This window comes from Heterodontus francisci, chromosome 15 (genome assembly GCF_036365525.1).
Source record: "Heterodontus francisci isolate sHetFra1 chromosome 15, sHetFra1.hap1, whole genome shotgun sequence".
Taxonomy (NCBI): Eukaryota; Metazoa; Chordata; class Chondrichthyes; order Heterodontiformes; family Heterodontidae; genus Heterodontus; species Heterodontus francisci.
Window position 1 is genome coordinate 28871945 of NC_090385.1, and position 19792 is coordinate 28891736.

The 19792-nt window shown below is 44.0% G+C and overlaps 1 protein-coding gene across 4 annotated transcripts in view; it reads right to left on the reverse strand.

The window, feature by feature from the left end:
* Window positions 1-19792, reverse strand: part of LOC137377560 (neuronal migration protein doublecortin-like) — a 362944-nt gene that overhangs the window by 220167 nt on the left and 122985 nt on the right. Inside the window, exon 1 of one of the 4 annotated variants that reach the window (XM_068047314.1) lies at window positions 13383-13406. The exons of the other annotated variants lie outside the window; for them this stretch is intronic. The gene's annotated coding sequence lies outside the window, so the exon portion shown is untranslated. Of the gene's footprint in view, window positions 1-13382; window positions 13407-19792 lie in introns of those variants that run through there. 4 annotated transcript variants of the gene reach the window in all.

The following is a 19792-nucleotide window of genomic DNA, read 5'->3' on the forward strand; positions in this document are numbered from 1 at the left end:
TGATGGAAGGTGTTGACATTGCTATCACTCAGCAATAACCTGCTCACCAATGCTCAGTTTCGGTTCTGCCAGGGCCACTTGGCTCCTGACCTCATTACCGCCTTGCTCCAAACATGGACAAAAGAGCTGAACTCCAGAGGTGAGGGTGACTGCCCCTGACATCAAGGCAGCATTTGACTCAATGTGGTATCAAGGAACCCTAGCAAAATTGAAGTCAATGGGAATCGGGGTAAACCCTCCACTGGTTGGAGCCATACCTAGTACAAAGGAAGGTAGTTGTGGTTGTTGAAGGTCAATCATCTCAGCAGGAGATCCTCAGCGTAGTGTCCTAGGCCCAACCATCTTCAGCTACTTCATCAATGGCTTTCCCTCCATCATAAGGTCAGAAGTGGGTATGATTGCACAATGTTCAGCACCATTCACCATGACTCAGATATTGAAGCAGTCTGTGACTACATGCAGCAAGACCAGGACAACATTCAGACTTGGGCGCATAAGTGGCAAGTAACATTCGCGCCACACAAGTGTCAAGCAATGACCATCTCCAACAAAAGAGAACCTAACTATCTCCCTTGACATTAAACGGCATTACCATCACTGAATCCCCCACCATCAACATTCTGGGGGTTACCATTGACAAAGTATAAATACTTTGGCTACAAGAGCAGGTCAGAGGCTGGGAATTTTGCAGCAAGTAACTCACCTCATGACCTCCCAAAGCCTGTCCACCATCTACAAGACACGAGTCAGGAGTGTGATGGAATACCCTCCACTTGCCTGGATGAGTGCAGCTTCAACAACACTCAAGAAGCGCGACACCATCCAGGACAAAGCAGCTTGCTTGATCAGCACCCTATCCACCACCTTAAACATTCACTATCTCCACCACAGGCACACAGTAGCAGCAGTGTGTACCAGATACAAGATGCATTGCAGCAACTCAGCAAGCCTCCTTCGACAGCACCTTCCAAACCTGCAACCTCTACCACCTAGAAGGACAAGGGCAGCAGATGCATGGGAACACCACCTGCAAGATCCCCTCCAAGTCACAGCTCATCCTGACTTGGAACTATACCGCCGTTCCTTGACTGTCACTCAGTCAAAATCCTGGAACACCCTTCCGAACAGCACTGTGGGTGTACCTACACCCGATGGACTGCAGCGGTTCAAGAAGGCAGTTCACCACCGCCTTCTCAAGGGTAATTAGGAATGGGCAATAAATTTTGGCCTTGACAGCGATGCTCACATCCTAAAAAAGAAGAAAAAAGTTGCACTAGGCTCGTAGTGCAACTGCATGCCTACTGGTGGCACTATTGGACCAGTGAGACAGGTAGCCTGATCCAGATCCATTCGTAACTGCATGAGTTTGTAACTTTACACTGTAAAATGCATTTAATTTAACTATTAACATTTGTAATCAGTATAACAATTTAACGGGTTAACATCTGTGAAGAGGAAAACTATTGCAAACTGGCTGCATGATAGAATAGGCTGAGCTGACAATAAGCATTCAAGTCTCTACAGGCTCTGTCTTTCCCCATCAGCAGATTGACTGCATCATCACTGCAGGCATAGCATGGCTGATGAGAGCAGTCAAAATAATATTCAAACATTGAAATCAAGCTGTCAAACCATCAGATTTGCAGTCTCATTACTGTTATATTTGTGAGAAGGTTAATGGGGAAGTGGGTTTATAGAAATTGCCACTTAAACCGTGATGTTAATAAAGGGAGGCAGCAACACATCCAAGCTCTAATTATAAAAGCCTTCACTGGTAGCAAGAGCAGGTTGGAAAATCAGGCCCTGACTTCACTCACCAGCTGGCAGCGTACATCCAATACCCCATTCCAAGAGGTTAGACATCTCTGTTATATGCCATCAACTAGGGATGGGGCTGTTTATGTTTCTATTCATGGAGACAGGAACAATTGGTCTGGATACTTCTCTGGAAGTATGTGAGTTCTTAGTTGCCACTGATTTCCCCTGACCTCCCAATTTGCAGGTGCAATTTGACAGAAAGAATGAGGCAACAAATCCTCTATTATCCAATGTAAATTATACAAATCGGGTCTCACACTGAAGTTCACCAGCTGGGCAAGGCTCCCTTGCACCCCACCGTAAAGGCCTGCTCAGGTATAAAATTGAAACCCGACCCAGGCCTGACCCGACCATAGCCAACCCGAACCCGACCCAGGCCCCGAGTCCTTTAGCCTTTTTTCACACCCAACCCAACACGAATATCGTTCATCCGTTCCTGCAGTAGGCTATTCCTGCAGATGGAGTTGTGGGAAATCATGGGTGAGCCTGATCCTGTGAGTTCCCAGAGGCAGCACTGTCCGGCCTGACCCAACCCGAGCCTGAATGCTGGACTCAGAATATAGAACCAACCCGAACCCGACACATGTGGTTGGGTCTCATCGCCAGGCTTTACCCCACCCCTCCCCACTAGTGAACATTGATTGCCCATATAAAATGGCAGGTAAACATGCCTGGTTTATTTTGGAGCATTGCTGCTGTTGTGATTTGGAGAGATTTTAAAGTCACAATTCTTTTGTGGAGTTTGAGACATTACTGCTTCAGGGCAAGTTGCAGCTGACAAAGTTAGGAAGATGGAAAATCTTTGGCTGTTGCCATAGTGCTCCATGAATTGGATGAGGAGAACCAATTCATGAAGGTAAAATATCTATAGGTCCAAAGACATTACGGGTAGCACATTCATTGCTGTCAATACCCGAGGATTTGTTTTTCCTGCCTGGGTATGTCAAACGACACTGGTTTTCGTCACCGTGCTTCACTCCAGAGGCAGTGACTGAGCTGTCCCATCTGTTGCAGTCTGGTTTACAAACTACTCGACCTACTCAACTTGGCTCTTCCAGTAACTATAAAGGTGACAATGACATTAAACAAATATGCAACAGGATCCTTCCATGCTAAAGAAGTCTATTTTCTGTGTATTCTTGTATCAAGTATCAAGAGCAAACAGCTTCATTATTTTCCCAGTAAAAGAGAGACACCAACTACAGAGCACATTGATTTTTTTAAACTAGCTGCCGGGGTTTCCAGGACTCCAAGGCATTATAAGCAGAACCTGGGTGGCTATCAGGGTATGTGAACTCTGTTACATGCATCAATAGAAAGGGGTAACACTCCATAATGTGTAGGAGCAGAAATGTTATCCCGCATGTTAATAACTGTCACTATGGGAGCAGTCATGATGCCTTTATTCTGCAGCAGTCCATTGTACCTGAATCATTTGATAGTCCTCAACAAATTAATGGATAGCTTTTGGCTGGTGACCACAACCAGAAACTGACCCACAGTAGCAAAACACAAATATAATGAGACCCATCCACTACCCAAGTTACTGTGAAGCACATGATAACGATGTTTAAGCAATAATTGTGTTTTTTTGAATTGCTCAGAGAGTACTGCTTCACAGTATGACCAAAATCTCTAAGTTCATCATTGTTAGCTGCATGCTGCACAATATCGCCAGTTGCAAAGGTGTGAACCACTTTTTTTTCTTCCTCTCCTGCCACCTCTACTTGCTTCTCCGCACCTGGGACTTATGACCAGCCAGTGCCCCTTCATCAAACTTACTTGCCAATTTCTCTGGAGTGCTATAGCTGTGCCAGTACTGGGGACAAGCAGAGTGCTTGCCACAAGATCCTATAATGTGCAAGAGTCTGTGGTGCCTCTTTCACCTCAACTTGAGGAAAACCTGTAGTTGTCCCCAAGACAATACCTTCAAACAATGGTGAGATCATGAGGCATCTTGTGTGTCATGCTTAGCAAATGTAGTGCCAGTAGGCAAGATTTAAAAAGTGAGTACAGGTAGGATGTTATTCATAATTGGAGATGCTTGGTGATTGATGGCACCATGTTGCCAAACTCACCCTTGCCAACCCCTTCCACAGTGTTTTGGCCAGTAAGAGTGAGGGCCATCTCTTCATATTACATGAACTGCTTTAACATGGCTGATTCATCATGGCCTGGAAGCAGAGCACATTTCGAAAATGATAACTTGAGCACCCAAATCATGGACCTGTGCCTAGTCAATCTGCCTCAAAAGCATGACATGTTTGTTGACAACAATCTGATGAAGTGAATTTTAATTGCTCCATGTAAGGTTTTACCATGCCTCTCTTGTATTGGGCCTTCCATATTTTGTTGTATGAGTTGTGAGGAAGTGGAAATGTTCTGTGTGTTATTTCACTGAGATTACAAAGCAACAACATTAACATTGGTGCAATGTCTATGGAGGAAGAGTAAGCATTTATGTAAAAGTGCATAACCTTACCTCAGTTCTACAATAAAACAAAAAATTAAAAACAGAAGGTGCTGTAAATACTCAGCAGATCTGGCAGCAACTGTGGAGAGAGAAAGAGAGTTCATGTTTCAGGTTGATGACTTTTCATCAGAACCGGTAAAAGTTAGAAATGTAATAGGTTTTGAGCAACTGAAAGAGGGGGGAAGAAGAACGAAAGGGAAGGTCTGTGATAGGATGGAGGGTGAGAGAGATTAAATGACAAAGATGTCATGGAACAAAAGGCAAAACAAGTGGTAATTAATGGTTGTAGTAAAAGACAAAGAATTTGTCCTGAGAGAGTGTTAATGGTCGAATAATAAACAGCTCAGTCTGAAAGCAGAAACATAAAAAACAAGTTTAAGACCGGCACAAGATCAAAAAACAAAATGAGGGTCATGGTCTGAAATTGTTCAATTCGATGTTGAGTCCAGAAGGCAGTAAAGTGACTGATCAGAAGATGAAGACCTACCTTGGACTGGAGCAGTGGCAGTCAGCAGGCAGACCTGAGAGGAGGCAGATCCGGAGTGGGACCTAGATAAAAAAGAGCAGGGCTCAAGGCCTACATCTACCTTGGACCGGAGCAGCGGCAGTCAGCAGGCTCTCTAGCTGTGTCTCCATGAGCTGAGTTTCAAAGGAGGAAAAAAAGACTTCATGACATCAGGAGAAATCTGTAAGCTGATTGATTGGATAAGTAACAGCTGTTAGTGCTTGTCTTCTTCTTTGGCCTCCTTGTCTCGAGACACAATGTGTAAGCGCCTGGAGGTGGTCAGTGGTTTGTGAAGCAGCGCCTGGAGTGGCTATAAAGGCCAATTCTAGAGTGACAGACTCTTCCAGAGGCGTTGCAGATAAAATTGGTTGTCGGGGCTGTTACACAGTTGGCTCTCTCCTTGCGCCTCTGTCTTTTTTCCTGCCAACTGCTAAGTCTCTTCGACTCGCCACTCTTTAGCCCCGCCTTTATGGCTGTCCACCAGTTCTGATGATCACTGGCAACTGACTCCCACGATTTGTGGTCAATGTCACAGGACTTCATGTCGCGTTTGCAGACGTCTTTAAAGCGGAGACATGGACGGCCGGGGAGTCTGATACCAGTGATGAGCTCGCTGTACAATGCGTTTTTGGGGATCCTGCCATCTTCCATGCGGCTCATATGGCCAAGTCATCTCAAGTGCCGCTGGCTCAGTAGGGTGTATATGCTGGGGATGTTGGCCGCCTCAAGGACTTTTGCGTTGGAGATACGGTCCTGCAACCTGATGACAAGGATTCTCTGGAGGTAGCCAAGATGGAATGAGTTAAGATGTCGCTCTTGGCTGACATATGTTGTCCAGGCCTCACTGCCGAAGAGCAAGGTACTGAGGACACAGGCTTGAAACACTCGGAATTTTGTGTTCCGTGTCAGTGCGCCATTTTCCCACACCCTCTTGGCAGTCTGGACATAGCAGCGGACGCCTTTCCCATGCACTTGTTGACTTCTGCATCGAGAGACAGGTTACTGGTGATAGTTGAGTCTAGGTAGGTGAACTCTTGAACCACTTCCAGAGCGTGGTCGCCGATATTGATGGATGGAGCATTTCTGACATCCTGTCCCATGATGTTCGTTTTCTTGAGGCTGATGGATAAGCCAAATTCGTTGCAGGCAGCCGCAATCCTGTCGATGTTTCTTTGCAGACACTCTTCTGTGTGGGATGTTAATGCAGCATTGTCAGCAAAGAGGAGTTCCCTGATGAGGACCTTCCGTACTTTGGTCTTCGCTCTACAATGGGCAAGGTTGAACAACCTGCCACCTGATCTTGTGTGGAGGAAAATTCCTTCTTCTGAAGACTTGAACGTATGTGAGAGCAGCAGTGAGAAGAAGATCTCAAACAGTGTAGGTGCGAGAACACAGCCCTGTTTCATGCCACTCAGGATAGGAAAGGGGTCTGATGAGGCACTGCTATGCTGAATTGTGCCTTTCATATTGTCATGGAATGAGGTGATGATACTTAGTAGCTTTGATGGACATCCGATCTTTGCTAGTAGTCTGAAGAGACCACGTCTGCTGACGAGGTCAAAGGCTTTGGTGAGATCTATGAAAGCAACGTAGAGGGGCATCTGTTGTTTACGGCATTTCTCCTGTAGCTGGCAAAGGGAGAACAGTATGTCAATGGTGGATCTCTCTGCTCGAAAGCCGCACTGTGCCTCAGGGTAGACACACTCAGCCAGCTTCTGGAGCCTGTTTAAAACGACTTGAGCAAAGACATTCCCCACTATGCTGAGCAGGGAGATTCCACGGTAGTTGTTGCAGTCACCGCGGTCACCCTTGTTCTTATAGAGGGTGATGATATTGGCATCGCACATGTCCTGTGGTATTGCTCCCTCATACCAGGACAGGCAAAGCAGTTCATAGAGTGCTGAGAGTATAGCAGGCTTGGCACTTGATTATTTCAGGAGTTAATGCTGTCCTTTCCAGGGGCTTTTCCACTGGCTAGAGAATCAATGGCATCACTGTTCCGATTTTGTTGGCTGTTCGTCCAGCTCATCCATGACTGGCCGAGACTGGGCTGCACTGAGGGCAGCATCAGTGACATTTTCCTTGGAGTACAGTTCCAGGTAGTGCTCCACCCAGCGGTCCTTTGCTTGTAAATAGCTTAAAATCAGGGAGAGAAAGTTTTTTTTTTAAAAAGCCCTCAAAACCCACCGTATAAGTGATAAGGTTAGTACTAGAAAGTGTGCCTATTAATTACTAGTAATTATTAATAAATTACACTAATTACTACTAATTTTTTTAATATAGTAAGTAGTGGTTTTTAGGGAATCAAAGGCCCTAGTGTAAATAATCTCAAATTTTTGAGTAATTTAAGGGAGTAACTGAAGGGTAAGTCATGTCAGGGCAGCTCAGCAACGTGGAGTGCTCCTCCTGTGCAATGTGGGAAGTCAGCAACACTTCCAGTGTCCAGGGCGAACACATGTTCAGGAAGTGTCTCCAGCTGCAGCTACTCGAAATCCGTGTTTCGGATCTGGAGCGGTGGCTGGGGACACTGTGGAGCATCCGTGAGGCTGAGATCATCATGCATTGCATGTACAGGGAGGTGCGCATGTAAAGACTGCTCAGGCAGAAAGGGAATGGGTGACCTCCAGGCAGAGTAGGAGAACTAGGCAGGTAGTGCTCGAGTCCCCTGGGTTCATCTCCCTCTCTAACAGATATTCCGCTTTCAATACTGTTGGGGGAGATAGCTTCTCAGGGGAATGCAGCAAGAGCCAAGTCTGTGGCACCACGGGTGGCTCAGCTGCACAGCAGGGAGGAAAAAAAAGAGTGGGAGAGCTATAGTGATCGGGAATTCTATCGTAAGGGGTACAGACAGGTGTCTCTGTGACCGCAAACATGACTCCAGGATGGTATGTTGCCTCCCTGGTGCTCGGGACAAGGATGTCATGGAGCGGCAGCAGGACATTGTGAAGGGGGAGGGTGAACAGTCAGAGGTTGTGGTTCACATTGGCACCAATGACATAGGTAGAAAGAGGGATGAGGTCCTGCAACAAGAATTTAGGGAGCTAGGTAGCAGATTAAAAAGCAGGGCGTCAAAAGGTTGTAATCTCTGGATTACTCCCGGTGCCACATGCTAATGAGTACAGGAATAGGAGGAGAGAGCAGATGAATACGTGGCTGAAGACATGGTGCAGGAGGGAGGGCTTTAGTTTCCTGGATCGCAGGGTCTGTTTCTGGAGAAGGTGGGACCTGTACAAGTTGGACAGGTTGCACCTGAACCAGAAGGGGACCAACATTCTTGCTGGGAGGTTTGCTAGTGCTGTTGGGGGGGGTGGTGGTGGGGGTGCTGTTGAAACTAATTTGGCAGGGGGATGCGATACAGAGTGGAGGTACAGTAGGGGGTGATGCACAGCCAAATATAGAAGACAAATTAAGTCAGTCTGGAAGGCAGAGCAAATATAGACCTGCTAAAGCACAAGTGAATAATGCAAGGCTGGATTGCATTTATTTTAACGCAAGGTGTCTTAAAAGTAAGGCAGATGAATTGAGGGTGTTGATTAACACATGGGAATATGATATTATTGCTATCACAGAGACATGGTTGAGGGAAGGGCAGGACTGGCAGCTCAATATTCCAGGGTATAGAATCTTCAGGCGTGACAGGGGCGGGGTGGGGGGGGTGGGGGAGGTGGTGTAAAAGAGGAGGTGGCATTGCACTATTGATCAAGGAGTCAATTACTGCAGTGAGGAGGGATGATATCTGAGAAGGTTCCTCAAATGAGGCCATATGGGTAGAACTTAAAAACAAAAAGGAGGCAATCACTTTGCTGGGAGTGTACTACAGGCCTCCAAATAGTCTGGGAGAGATAGAGGAGCAGATATGTAGGCAAATCTCAGAGGTGTAAAAATAATAGGGTAATAATAGTAGGGGATTTCAACTTCCCCAATATGAACTGGAATAGTCTTGGTGCTAATAAAGGCAAGTATCCCTTATGCCTTCCTAACCACCTTATCTACCTGTGCTGCTGCCTTAAGTGATCTATGGACAAGTACACCAAGGTCCCTCTGACCCTCTGTACTTCCTAAGGTACTACCATCCATTGTTTAGTCCCTTGTTAGTGCTCCCAAAATGCATCACCTCACACTTCTTCGGATTAAATTCCATTTGCCACTACTCTCCCCATCTTACCATCCCATCTATATTGTCCTGTAATCTAAGGCTTTCCTCCTTCGCAGATGAATTTAGAGGTTGGATTAGTACTTGGAACTATGATGTTGTTGCTATTACAGAGACTTGGTTGAGGGAAGGACAGGATTGGCAGCTAAATGTTCCAGGATTTAGAAGCTTCAGGCGGGATAGAGGGGGATGTAAAAGGGGTGGGGGAGTTGCATTACTTGTGAAGGAGAATATCACAGCTGTACTGCAGGAGGACACCTCAGAGGGGTCGTGCAACGAGGCAATATGGGTGGAGCTCAGGAATAGGAAGGGTGCAGTCACGATGTTGGGGGTTTTCTACAGGCCTCCCAACAGCCAGCGGGAGGTAGCGGAGCAGATATGTAGACAGATTTTGGAAAGATGTAAAGGTAACAGGGTTGAAGTGGTGGGTGATTTTAACTTCCCCGATATTGACTGGGACTCACTTAGTGCTAGGGGCTTGGATGGGGCAGAATTTGTGAGGAGCATCCAGGAGGGCTTCTTGAAACAATATGTAGATAGTCCAACTAGGGATGGGGCCATACTGGACCTGGTATTGGGGAATGAGCCCGGCCAGGTGGTCGAAGTTTCAGTAGGGGAGCATTTCGGGAGCAGTGACCATAATTCCATAGGTTTTAAGGTACTTGTGGATAAGGATAAGAGTAGTCCTCGGGTGAAGGTGCTAAATTGGGGGAAGACTAATCATAACAATATTAGGCAGGAACTGAAGAATTTAGATTGGGGGCGGCTGTTTGAGGGTAAATCAACATCTGACATGTGGGAGTCTTTCAAATGTCAGTTGATTAGAATCCAGGACCGGCATGTTCCTGTGAGGAAGAAGGATAAGTTTGGCAAGTTTCGGGAACCTTGGATAACGCAGGATATTGTGAGCCTAGTCAAAAAGAAAAAGGAAGCGTTCGTAAGGGCTGGAAGGCTAGGAACAGACGAATCCCTTGAGGAATATAAAGACAGTAGGAAGGAACTTAAGCAAGGAGTCAGGAGGACTAAAAGCGGTCATGAAAAGTCATTGGCAAACAGGATTAAGGATAATCTCAAGGCTTTTTATACGTATATAAAGAGCAAGAGGGTAACTAGGGAAAGGGTTGGCCCACTCAAGGACAGAGAAGGGAATCTATGTGTGGAGCTAGAGGAAATGGGCGAGGTACCAAATGAGTACTTTGCATTAGTATTCACCAAAGAGAAGGACTTGGTGGATGATGAGCCTAGGGAAGGGAGTGTAGATAGTCTCAGTCTTCTCATTATCAAAAAGGAGGAGGTGTTGGGTGTCTTGCAAAGCATTAAGGTAGATAAGTCCCCAGGGCCTGATGGGATCTACCCCAGAATACTACGGGAGGCAAGGGAAGAAATTGCTGGGGCCTTGACAGAAATCTTTGCATCCTCATTGGCTACGGGTGAGGTCCCAGAGGACTGGAGATTAGCCAATGTTGTTCCTTTGTTTAAGAAGGGTAGCAAGGATAATCCAGGAAATTATAGGCCGGTGAGCCTTACGTCAGTGGTAGGGAAATTATTAGAGAGGATTCTTCGGGACAGGATTTACTCCCATTTGGAAACAAATGAACTTATTAGCGAGAGGCAGCATGGTTTTGTGAAGGGGAGGTCGTGTCTCACTAATTTGATTGAGTTTTTTGAGGAAGTGACAAAGAGGATTGATGAAGGAAGGGCAGTGGATGTTATCTATATGGACTTCAGTAAAGCTTTTGACAAAGTCCCTCATGGCAGACTGGTACAAAAGGTGAAGTCACACGGCATCAGAGGTGAGCTGGCAAGATGGATACAGAACTGGCTGAGTCATAGAAGACAGAGGGTAGCAGTGGAAGGGTGCTTTTCTGAATGGAGGGATGTGACTAATGGTGTTCCGCAGGGATCAGTGCTGGGACCTTTGCTCTTTGTAGTTTATATAAATGATTTGGAGGAAAATGTAGCTGGTCTGATTATTAAGTTTGCGGACAACACTAAGGTTGGTGGAGTTGCGGATAGTGATGAGGATTGTCAGAGGATACAGCAGGATATAGATTGGTTGGAGACTTGGGCGGAGAACTGGCAGATGGAGTTTAATCCGGACAAATGTGAGGTAATGCGTTTAGGAAGATCTAATGCAGGTGGGAAGTATACAGTAAATGGCAGAACCCTTAGGAGTATTGACAGGCAGAGAGATCTGGGCGTACAGTTCCACAGGTCACTGAAAGTGGCAACGCAGGTAGATAAGGTAGTCAAGAAGGCATACAGCATGCTTGCCTTCATCGGTCGAGGCATAGAGTATAAAAATTGGCAAGTCATGCTGCAGCTGTACAGAACTTTAGTTAGGCCACACTTAGAATATTGCGTGCAATTCTGGTCGCCACACTACCAGAAGGACGTGGAGGCTTTGAAGAGGGTACAGAGGAGGTTTACCAGGATGTTGCCTGGTCTGGAGGGCATTAGCTATGAGGAGAGGTTGGATAAACTCGGATTGTTTTCACTGGAACGACGGAGGTGGAGGGGCGACACGATAGAAGTTTACAAAGTATGAGCGGCATGGACAGAGTGGATAGTCAGTAGCTTTTTCCCAGGGTGGAAGAGTCAGTTACTAGAGGACATAGGTTTAAGGTGAGAGGGGCAAAGTTTAGAGGGGATGTGTGAGGCAAGTTCTTTACACAGAGGGTGGTGAGTGCCTGGAACTTGCTGCCGGGGGAGGTGGTGGAAGCAGGTACGATAGCGACGTTTAAGAGGCATCTTGACAAATACATGAATAGGTTGGGAATAGAGGGATACGGTCCCCGGAAGTGCAGAAGGTTTTAGTTTAGGCAGGCATCAAGATCGATGCAGGCTTGGAGGGCCGAATGGCCTGTTCCTGTGCTGTACTGTTCTTTGCTCCTCACTATTTACAATACCACCAATTTTTGTGTCATCTGCGAACTTACTGATCATACCTCCTATATTCATGTCTAAATCATTAATGTGACATGGGCAAGTACACTTCCAATTTGCCAGATTTTGAAAGTTGGAGCATTGATCTCATCACCCCTTGCTACAGTGTTTCATTTGTTGGAGACACTGAGAGTGGGCATGCTCTCCAATAACATCATGAACTGGGATGCTGTATAGCATTCCCAATTTATGGATGTCACCAAAGAAGGTCATCTATACAAAATGTCTGCTCCCAGTCTCTGTGAAAGCATCAGGTTTGAAGAAAAAAATCCATAGTAATAATGGGTATATGGAGACTGATGAGTTAAAACACTTTCACATCTGGGACTTTGGAGCAGTTCCGACTTAGGCTAATAGAACAAAAGCCTCCTCTCTCTACAGTCTAACATTTATTGGCATCCTATTACTAATTAGTAAGTATATGCAGGTAAGGTTGATATGCCACTGTATAGTGACGGGATTTTTTTTTTCTACATTAAAGATGCTACATGAATGCAAATTATTGTTTGTTGACAATGATGATGATGTGAAAATTGCCATTTTAGCTTGAGTTTGTGAGGATCCTGTGCTCCCTGCCCCACTGTCAGCTGATTGTAAGGGAGGACTTTCGGTAGCAGCTGTCCTTCATTTTAAAGCTGAGTTCCATCACAACCTTTCCTGTAAAATGTCTAACTAAAATAGCTATTGTCTCCTGAGAGAAATGGAATTCACTTCTCTCGCATTATACATTTGATCGGAAAACAAAAATCAATCAACAAAACCTTTTCATTTAAAAATACTTTTTTGGGGGAAAATTTAGGCACCTAATCGATCAGGTTACCCATAGTCCATAAAAAAAATTAAATCCTTTCAGTGTGAATTTTAATAATATCCATTCAACTCCCCCAATGGTTCAGTTGATAAATTTGGGGCATTTGAAGGAGGCCATGTAACGCCTAAAGTAATGGGCGTTACAGAGCCTAATTTCTCCCCCATTGAGTGAACACAAGAAAGGAATAAAGTCTATCAACAATTTTACACTGCAACAAATAACTGAATTCCATTGAACAGTTCCAGATGTTTAATTGACTCTAATTTTGTGGTTTTTGACCAATTTTCCACAGAAAAGGTTTGGGGGGTTGGGGAAAGAGTAATATTTAAGGGTTGTAATTAAAGGAACATCTATTCACACAAGTTTTCTTTATGAAAAAGGCACTGAGATGAAAGGCAGTTAAAAAGTTAATTTTCGCCAAAGCCTGTAAATAATAAGCAATTCATCTTAGTAATCGATAAAACCCATTGTGTTAGGAACTGTCTGGTTCTGAGTGCTCAGCAGGACTGGTCTGGGCAAGCCTCCAATTCTGACTGTTAACATAGCTTTTTGTGAAATAAAGCAGCTTAACAATTTGTATCTGGCCTCATCTTGCCAGGTGTTTTCTCAGTCCTCCTCTGAAAAGATTGGAAAGTCATGTGGTGATAGGTGCAAAAGGCACAAATATCCAACTAACCTATGAGAAGGCTTCTGATGTTCTGATGAAAGATCACAGACCTGAAATGTTAACAGTTTCCCTCTCCACAGATGCTGCCAGACCTGCTGAGTATTTCCAGTATTTTGTGGGGGGGTTTCGGATTTCCAGCATCCACAGTATTTTGATTTTTTCCAATTAAACCGACATCTCGAAGTTCTAGTATTAGTAAGGCTGAAACATTAGAAACCATTATCAGCAATAGATCATACTTTTGAAGCTAATATCACCTTGACTTTGTTCCACAGCAAAGTCACCAGGTTTCCAACTTTCCATTTTACTTGCCGTTCCTCAATGACAGTAATTCATCCAAATGTTTCTTTTCAGTCTAAATGGTGTCCTGCATTTTGGGCCTTGGTGCTTTCCCTAGGTTCTTTGATAATGAAATTAAGCTAACATTCTGCAGCTCTTATTGGGATATTTTTTAAACATACAATTCAAGAGTGTATACTAGTGTATTACAGAATTGTATGGTATGATGCACTCCACCTCAACAAGATGTCATGAATCATGAGGAGCAAGAAGATGTTCAAAGCTTAAATGATCACCAAACAGTAGTTACCATTTAGTAAGTTTGAATAGCTATATTTAATGAAAGGTATTCAAATGAACTCTGCCCACACTCACATTTTAAGTGCTTCAATTAAGTTACCTGTATTTAAAATAAAAATTGTCATTTTACTGTGCTGTAACACATTGGCAATCTTCATGCTGTGTCATAGGACCAAGGGTCTGTGCCTGCAATTCCCCACAATATGACTCCCTACTGTTGAGCTCATCCTGTACAAAGATTGATTACTGCTCTCTTTCCTTCACCTCACCTGAGTGCCATCTTCCCTTCTCTATTTCATGTACCAATTAGCTAATTGCTTGAAAAAGAGGAATATTGAAGGAAAAGGATGGAAAAAAACTGAACAGCTCATGTGGAAAATAACTCCAGTACAGATTTTATGTGAGTGTTACAAAATTTCATGAAACTTTACTAAATTGTGACACAAAATAGGTGTGAGATTGGAAGTCTCATGAGCTTTAATATATCATAGATACAGTTTTACTACAGGCGAAAGTGACATAAGGATAGCAGAGCTGAGATATACCGTCAGCTGCTTGTTGCTGCCTTGCCAGAAGAACTCGGGCACTACAAACATACTCGCTCAGAGTTCCATTTACTGATATCTGTTAAATTGGTATTTTAGCAAAGAGTCAGCATGGGAGTTAGTTCCTTATTGACATTTAATAGTTTTAGCAAAAAGACATCCAAGGCTGCAAAAGTCCTGCTCAATATAAATCAGAAGTGACTTTGATTATAGCACACACCCCTGATGTTAAACTCCAGAAAGCTTGTTATGGAAGGATAATGCTGGAGCCTATATTTACTCAGTTTCACATTTATTGTGCAGAATAAAAGGATTACAAACATGAAGCTCCTCACTTAAAACCTTCTCCCAGTCCCAGTGAGTGTCTGCTTATAAGTGCTCAACTAAAACACCAATTAACTCCCTTCACCTGCATATAATCAAACCATTGACACACAATTAACTGATTCCCTTCTTTCTTTTACAATACAACTTAGATTAACATGCGCAAACACCATTTCAAAATAAATTCCATATTATGCACAAAATATTAACATGAACGAAGAATATATCAAAATAAATCAAAAATAAATTCCAAATTGGGTACAAAGTTCTCACATTGTGAGACACCCCTCCTCTAGCACCTCTAACAATTTATTTGTACTCGCATTTCTTTTTGTGAAACAATCGGATGATGTCTTACATCTACCCAAATAAGTTTGGAGATTTCCTTTCTCTCCAGCACTTGTTTCAATCCAGCAAGGTCAATACGTAGTCTTTTCTCACACACTTTTGGAAGAGTGTACATTGTCCCACAAAGAACGATTATCAACACAACATTCAACGGGTATCCTATCTTCAGGATGTCCCTTGTTTAGAATTTCACCCAAAATATTTGACAAATAGAGCCTTATGTCCACTGCCTCCACAGCTAACATGCTTTTAACAACCTGTTTTATTTTCTTAGCCTCCCAAGCTAAAGGACAACATTTCCCATTTTCACCCATCAGAAATATTATGAAGCCAGCTGCACTCGAATACCCATCAGCAAGATTAGCATGTGAAGCATCACTAAAAATTATTAGCTTCATGTTCTTTGAGTCATCAAAGGATGGGAACTTCAGTACACATTTCTCCAGATTTAATTTTTTCAACTTTTTATTTGCCCTTAAAACATTCTCAACGTTTGGATATTTCATCATTGTGCTTAACTCCAGCACATCAAAACGAACATGAGACCTAGTCTGAGCGCCCAACCAGTTTAATCGACCCACCAGGCTTTGCAATTGCTCAATCTCTGCTTTAGACAGATCATCATCTTTCTGTGATGACCTAACACAATTAACAGGCATGGGAGTAACACTCTCTAAACAGGATTGTTGATTCAAACTTATTCCAGACTTAATCTGCTTAATATATAAACCAATTTATTTAAAGGCCCCACAAGCCTGACTCCCAATCTTAATAACATATTTCTCAAAATCCACAGTACCACCCCATAAGAAATCATCAACGTGCATCATGAAGATGCCTGAAAGTTTTCCTTTATGATACCAATAAAACATGGCAGGATCTGCTTTCTGTTGAACACAACCAATTTTCAACAAAACAGATCTCACCAAGAAATACCACACCCTGGAAGCACCATTAAGGCCATAGGCGCATTTGTTCAGTTTCCATAATGTTCCTTCTATATCTGCTGCCTCTTTAGGTGGTTTCAGATACACTTCTCTCTGAAAAGCATCACCTTGCAGAAATGCAGCTTTTATTTCAATGGATCTACATTCCCATGAATATGTGGCCAAAAGAGCCAAAACTATTTTCAAGATTACTTTTCCAGCTGTGGAAGAGTTCACTCTAACATCGGTATCCCCCAGTCGCTCTACAAAACCCCTCACAACTAACCTTGCTTTAGTTCCATCGGGAAGGACTTTTTCAGGACAACTCCATCTATGTGACAAGGCTGGGTATCCCCTGTCTGGTACCTCAGACTAAACTCCAAACTCTCTCCAACTGCTTATGTTTTGCTTCTCTTATTAAATTTATCCTCAAGTTTATTGGCAGCCGCTAAAACCTCACTATCATGAGGACTTCTGCTTCTAGTTCTATTCCGAGGCTGCTCTCTAGCCTTCGTTTTATTGTGGAATCTGTTCATACTATGAGCTCTATTAGCACTTTGATGTCTTTCGGAACTACTGCTAGAAGATCTCCCTCGCACTTTATCAGAGGCTCTTGCTCCAGTATGTGATCGCTTCCTTACGCAAGAGTCACTTCCTCACCCACTATCAAAACTTGCACTGCACATTCATACCCTCCACTCTTTCACCCCATTCTGCCAGTCCATTGCTCTGGCTTCTTGGCCATCATCTTGAACATATAACCAATATTTAGACTTGCCTGTATATTTTCCTGCACGCCCCACAATTGCCACATCCCTCCATTTACCAGACCCCTCTGGAATATATGTCACCCAAGTACCTACTCGAGGCAATTGGCCTTTGGATGCGATAGCTCTTTTCTGAGCATCATGATCAGTTACATTACTATCCAACTCTTGATCTACCTGTGCCTCAGGATCTTCATTTCAACACATGGGTATTTGAGGTACAAGGTGCCTCTTTTCCCTCTATCAACTGCTCAGATTCTGCGATTTTGTAATCAACCCCAATTAATCGTGAAGAATTAACCTTAACAGTTTGATTTCCATGCTTGATAACTACTGTCATCCATCCCGACCAATTACCTTACCAGGGCCTTTCCATTCCCTATGGCCCTCTCTTTTAAAATAGACCAAATCTCTTGAACTAAATTCCACCTCAGATGGCCTTATACGATGAGTCAGAGCTCAGCGAATTTTCTCAGAGACCTCAGCCTTGATGAAAGCCCGTCTCCCTGTATGTAAAGCATTCAAATGTGTAGAAAAAAATGGAACGAATTGCAGTACCTTCTGGAGCAGGAGGACTGTTGCACAGTACAGAAGGCAATTTGGGATTCCGCCCATAGACCAATTGATAGGGACTATATCCTCCAACCATCCGAACAAATTCTTCGCATGAACCGCCCATGCGAGGACAGTTGTCGACTTGCAGGTCAGCCAAGATTTTATGTAACATTTCATCAACCACTGAGTGATTCCTTTCACAAAGCCCATTGATGAAAGGACTTTCAGCAGCAGTATTCATAACCATAATGTTCATGTTTTCATACATATCCCTGAATTCATCATTGGCAAATTCCCCTCCATTATCAGTCAGAAACCTAGCGGGTGCCCCAACCCCTATCCATTTCTCCATAATTTTGGCTATAATCACTTTTTGTCCTTACTATTTATTATTGTAGAAAGACTAAATCTAGTTGCTAGGTCTATAAAATGTTGAATGAAAATATTCTTGTCTTTGTCCCATACCTTTAAATCCATGGCAACTACCTCATTAAAGTCACGTGCCAATGGAAGGCTGACAATAAGATGTGATGATGTTCTCCGATACTTGTTTTACAAATTTCACACTTTTCACTAATCTCTTCTATTATCCTTGTATACTCTTCAATCACACCTGCATCTTTTAGTAGGGTTTTTAATCTCTGACAAGAAGGGTGAGCAAATTGTCTGTGTAATTTTAAGACAATTTGCCTTTTATCTCTGATTTGTAACACCTGATGCCATCAATACTTCTCCAACACTCTGACTAGAAATATCAGGTTTTGTTAAGGGCATACAATAATGCCCAGACTGGGTAAATTGCAAATTCACTGGCTTCCCAAAAACAATTGCCTCATCATGCTCCATATCAAATTTCATCTGTGCCTTTTTCATTGAAGGTTCACTCAAGAGTAAAAGTATCTCACTGGAGACTACATCAGTACTGATACAGTGGCTTACCCCAGCTGTTTTACATGGGATTACTACTCTCTTCAGTGACTTCAATGTGTTATCATCACCAAACCTAAAGCTGGTAGTACTTTTATACTGCTTAGCCTTGCGTCGATCCTGAGTGAATCCAGACAACACTGTAACCAATCAGTTCCACATACTGTCGACGTACAAGCACTATCCAGTACCTAACAGTTGAACAAATCTGCAACCAACACATTCATCACAGGACTAAAACTCCTTGTGACTATCACAATTCATGGGGGAACCAGCAAGAGGGGAAAACATACTTGACCTCGTCCTCACCAATCTGCCTGTCGCAGATTGGTAGGAGTGACCACCGCACAGTCCTTGTGGAGATGAAGACCCGTTTTCACATTGAGGATAACCTCCTTCGTGTTGGGTGGCACTACCACCGTGCTAAATGGGTTAGATTTCGAACAGATCTAGCAATGTAAAACTGGGCATCCATGAGGTGCTGTGGACCATCAGCAGCAGCAGAATTGTACTCAACCACAATCTGTAAACTCTTGGCCTGGCATATCCCCCACTCTACCATTACCATCAAGCCAGGAGACCAACCCTGGTTCAATGAAGAGTACAGGAGAGCATGCCAGGAGCAGCACCAGGCATACCTCAAAATGAGGTGTCAACCTGGTGAAGCTACAACACAGGACGATCTGCATGCCAAACTGCGTAAGCAACATGCGATAGACAGAGCTAAGCGATCCCATAACCAATGGATCAGATCTAAGCTCTGCAGTCCTGCCACATCCAGTCACGAATGGTGGTGGACAATTAAACAACTAAATGGAGGAGGTGGCTCCACAAATATCCCCATCCTCAAAGATGGGGGAGCCCAGCACATCAGTGCGAAAGATAAGGCTGAAGCATTTGCAACAATCTTCAGCTAGAAGTGCCGAGTTGATGATCCATCTCAGCCTCCTCCTGAAGTCCCCAGCATCACAGATGTCAGACTTCAGCCAATTCGATTCACTCCGCATGATATCAAGAAACAACTGAAGGCACTGGATACTGCAAAGGCTATGGGCCCTGACAATATTCTGGCAATAGTACTGAAGACCTATGCTCCAGAACTTGCCGCGCCCCTAGCCAAGCTGTTCCACTACAGCTATAACACTGGCATCTACCCTGCAATGTGGAAAATTGCCCAGGTATGACCTGTACACAAAAAGCAGGACAAGTCCAACCTGGCCAATTACCGCCCTATCAGCCTACTCTCAATGATCAGTATAGTGATGGAAGGTGTCATCAACAGTGTCATCAAGCAGCACTTACTTCGCAATAACCTGCTCAGTGACGCTCAGTTTGGGTTCCACCAGGGCCACTCAGCTCCTGACCTCATTACAACCTTGGTTCAAACATGGACTAAAGAGCTGAACTCCAGAGGTGAGGTGAGAGTGACTGCACTTGACATCAAGCCA